Source organism: Alligator sinensis, unplaced genomic scaffold (assembly GCF_000455745.1).
Source record: "Alligator sinensis unplaced genomic scaffold, ASM45574v1 scaffold301_1, whole genome shotgun sequence".
Lineage (NCBI taxonomy): Eukaryota > Metazoa > Chordata > Crocodylia > Alligatoridae > Alligator > Alligator sinensis.
This window is the reverse complement of record NW_005842035.1, coordinates 2,188,329-2,192,762: the sequence shown is the minus strand read 5'-3', so window position 1 is coordinate 2,192,762 and position 4,434 is coordinate 2,188,329.

Here is a 4,434-nt window from a genome sequence, read left to right as displayed (position 1 = left end):
GGGCTGCCGCAGCCGTGCTGCTCACCGAGGTCTCATCCGGGCCATGCGCCAGCCAGTCCCACGTTATTCACGGACCTCTCCTGGTGCGGCCGGGGGAAGATGGAGCACTGCTATTTATGAGCTCTCCAGCGCCGGAGGGCGGGGGATGAGGCGTTTTGTGGATGCACAAATAGACAGAGCCCGGCGCTGAGGAACGAGCAGAACAGGCAGGGCCAGGAGAGAGGACCGACTCTTCGCCGGGGGACAGCCTCACAGGACAACAGCCATGATCTTCCCATACCCCAAGCCTGCATGGCCAGCCCCAGCATCCCAGGAGGGTGGCCGGGAGCCCCCGGCCCCTAAAGGAAGCCGTCTCTCAAGGCTCCCTCCATGCTGTGACACACAAGAAATGCTGCAGAGCCTGGCCCTGCCCCTGCGGCCTCTCCGCTTTGCACGCATGAGAGCTTCTAACTGCAGTGGAAGTTGGTACAGAAACCACTGCCAGACCAGAGCCCCGGGCAAAATGTATAGGGACTCTTTTATAGGGTCCTCAGGGTCTGACCCATTGCCCCATTTAGGGTCAGGAAGGACTGTCCCCCGGGGTCAGCCTGTCACAGGCACCGGGGGAATTTGCCTTCTCCTGCCGTGTGGGGCACAACCCCTTTCTCAGCATCCTCCAACAGCACATGTTGCCCAGCTCCTCCCCTGTGCCGTGTCAGGGTTGGTGGTAGTTTTACAAAGAGTTTAAATGACGGGTTGGTCTGGGCTGGTTTGCACAGGGCTGATCCTGCCCCAGGCAGGGGTTGGACGAGATGTGACCTCCGAAGGTCGCTTCCAGCCCCATGCCTCCGGCGCTGTGGCTCAGCGGCTGCCTATAAATGCAGGGCACTGGACTCCCAGCCCTGTGCTTCTGTCTCTGGAAGCTCCCTAGCTCGGGCAGGCCAGGGGAAGAGCACGACGAGTGTAGGGGAGACAGCAGAAGCACTTCGTGATGGAGGGACAGCTTGGTGGCACTGGCCCACCCCTCAGCCCTGTTTTCTGATACTGCTGTCAGGCCTCCCTGACGGAGAGCCCCGTGGACAGAGCAGCCAGCTGTGCCCTGCCAGGTGTGCCACAAAGTGAGCCCTGCACCCTCACTGAGTGCTACCCCAAGCCCCTTCCCCTGCCTGATTTGCTGCTCTGCTTTCTGCCCCCTGCTCAGTCCTTCCCTGTCCCCGACCTGCCGTGTGCCAGGCAAGAGGCTGCCCTTGGCACACCTGCCATGAGCCTGGTCTAGAGCTTGCTGGCTCAGAGAGGTTGTCAATACGCTGGGAGAGCTTTCCCCCGTTGCATGGCCCTTCACATGGTGGTTACGATTGATACCGGAGAGCCCAGGGGTCCCCGTCGTGGGGCGCAACCTCGTTGTGCTAGGCCCTGTACGAAATCACAGCCCTTGGGAAATCTCATCTTGTTCCTGGCCAGGACTTTGCTCCAGTCCATAAGAGGCAGGTCCTGAAGGAATCCACCCCTGGCATTACCTGGGAGACCTGTGGGAGGACAGGACATGGTAGGAAGGCTGCTGCTGGGCAATGACCATGGACAGGCAGCCTTGAGGGTGCCCCCAAATGCACCCCTCCATGTGTGCCTGCCCCTCTGACCTGCCCCCCTTTTCTCTGGCCTCCCGGCTGAGCAGGACTGAGGGGATCCTTTTGGGAGAACAGGCTTTGTGGAGCCACTCCAGCCACCGAAGGCAGAGCACATTGGTACCAGCTCCTAGAGCACAGCTCTGCTGAAGTCTCCTCCAGCTTCTGCACCACTTCTAGGCCCCGCTGCATTGGGAGATGCCCCTTGGTGGTGCGGCATCGTCACGTTTGCCTACCCATGCCCACATCACTCACTTGTATATGAGGTTCTGCTCTGCTTTCTGCTCCCTGTGCTCCCCACCTGATCTGCTGCTCTGCTTTCTGCTCCCTGCCCAATCTGTCAGGCCCTTCTTGTTCCTGAAGGCCTCTTAGCTGGTGCAGCAGTGGGGCGGTGGCAGCCTGCTGAGGCCAAGTGACTGCACTGGCCCAGTCTGCTTGGGGTGAAGACAGCGGGGGATCCGCTTTGCTCTCACTGCTTTGGAAGGAGGTTGCAGGGAGAAGAAATACAAGGAGAGGCCGGTGGAGAGGTGGCCTGAAGCGGGGGCAGCTGCTCCCTGCGCACCCCTCCCAGGGAATGGTGTGGATTAGAGGAGGTATTTGCAAGCCAGGAGGACGTTTCAAAGCAACGGCCCAAAGCTGAAGGCTGGCAGAGTTGGCACTGGGGATCAGATCAGAGGGCTTGGCAGGCTGGGTCCAGCTGGGGATGATGGCCAGGAGCAGTGTCTGGTGCTGCGTGGCTAAGTGCTTCCACAAGCCAGAGCATCCGCTGGCTGTCGCAGGGGCAGGGAGGGCTGTGCCCCATGTCTCTGGAGAGGGCTGAGACCAGAGGGCCAGCCAGGGAGCTCGCAGCAGGGAAGCAACACAAGCCAACAGGGCCAGCTCCTGCTCAGACCCCTCGTGAGACCACTGTGGAGAGAAGGCACCTTCCCGCCCAGGCCCAGAAGGTGTGGAGCCAGCAGCCAACTCAGCACTGCCTCACCTCCATGTGCCAGTCTTGTCCTCGGCTGTGGGAATGACGATAGATGAGAGCCACGGTGCCTGCAGTCCCTGGAACAGCCAGGACTTCATGCACGCTCTGGGGAACTAGGCAGGCCCATGGCATCTTTATGCAGTGATATGTAGTGTGATCCAGTGCCCGACGGGCTCCAAGGACACCTGGGTTTCCCTGGGACACCTTTGTTCTCCCATGGGCCTGCTCGGGGATGTTGCACTGAAGACTCTGTTCCCTCCCCTCTGTTGTCTGCCTGGCCTCTACAGATCCTAAGCCCCATCATGGTGCTGGGACTTTCTCTATCAAGAGTTATGTACGACTCCTAGCACCTCCCAGACACTCCCATCATGGTAGCACAGAAGCTGTCTGCAAAGGGAATATTTAGAGAAATAAATGAAGCATGACGTCTCTCCCTCCCAGACTTCGTTACAAGCCAAAGGCACTTGTGACATTGGCAGGTTCATTTAACAGGACCACCTGGATTGTCCCCCAGGCTCAGGGGGGTGGTTCCTGCTGGGACCCAAGAAGGCTATTGCAATGGACCGCTTGCTGCCGAGCTATAATAAGGCAGTGCCTTGGCATCAAAGTGGTCTCTGGAGGCAGCCGAAGCGTTATTGCAGGGTAGTGGTGCTGGGAGCTGGGCACAGCGACTCTGGCTAGTGTCTCATTCCCCTCTGGCAGCCCAGGAGAATATGGCACATTGCCCATAACTCTGTACACTCCTGGAGATCATTAGGTGCTGCCCACGGCCTTCGCTGTTGAATGATGCCGCCAGCATCTGTGACCACACTACAAATGCAGCGCGTGGTGCATTTCTGGTGACAGCCAGGGAGGAGGTGGGATTCCAGGTGGGCCATTAGCCAATGCTAAGGCTAAGAGCCACCACCCTAATGAATTTGGAAAACCCTTGCAGTGGAAGCACCTGCCTTAGGTCACGTCCACATCACTAGTGTTGGTGGGAGCATCTGCCCATGCAGCACCAGGAGCACAGCGTGGATTGGACAGTCCCATGGCATTTGTGGTGGGGAATGTGTGCGCACATGAGCAGGCATGTTCAGCTAACATGGATTCAGCTCTCAGCCCCTTCGTGGGCTCCTGCTTTGCTTCTCCCTGCATTTGGCATTGGTGCCACGTGTAAGGACACACGTCCCACGTCCGTGGCTTCAGCACAAGTTCTCGGGGCCAGGCTGAGACAAGCCCAAGGGGCCATTCGGCAGAGGGAGGTTCCCCCCCCATGCACCCCGGGATGCAGCCAGGATCTGGTGAAGACCTCTGGAGACCTCGCAGTGGAGGCCTACCAGCCCCGTGGCTGCCAACGTGGCTCTGGGTGGCAGCTCGCGTGAAGCCAGGGTGCCAGGCGCCTGCAGCCAGACAGACGCGTTGCTGGATTTGGAGCTAATCTCCACCACAAACAACTTGAGCACAACGGTCTCTCCCCCGAGCTCCAGGCCTCTCTCCATACCCATATTCACTCTCCAAGCCCTCGTCTCCCCTGCCTCCTTGTCTGGGGAGTCACTGCTGCTTCCTGAGCAGCTTAGCAGCTGTCTTTTCCTCACGCCGCGGGACTGTGTGAATGACACTCTGTCTACGGCGCTTCCAACGAGAAGATTCATTGCCGCGGCTTTGGGATTAAAACGCCATCAATCTGCCAGGCCGTGTCGGCCTTGTAAGGCATTTTTTTCCTGTGGTTGTTTGCAGTAGAGATTTTTTCCCCCTTGTGCAGTGAAACCCAGCTCCATTTCAATTGTCTTGTGTATTTTGACTAGTGATGAATGACCCGCAAAAACGCCAGCTTCTTCCCCACCTCTCCCGCCTGGGCGCCAACGACGGGGCTTTTGTTTC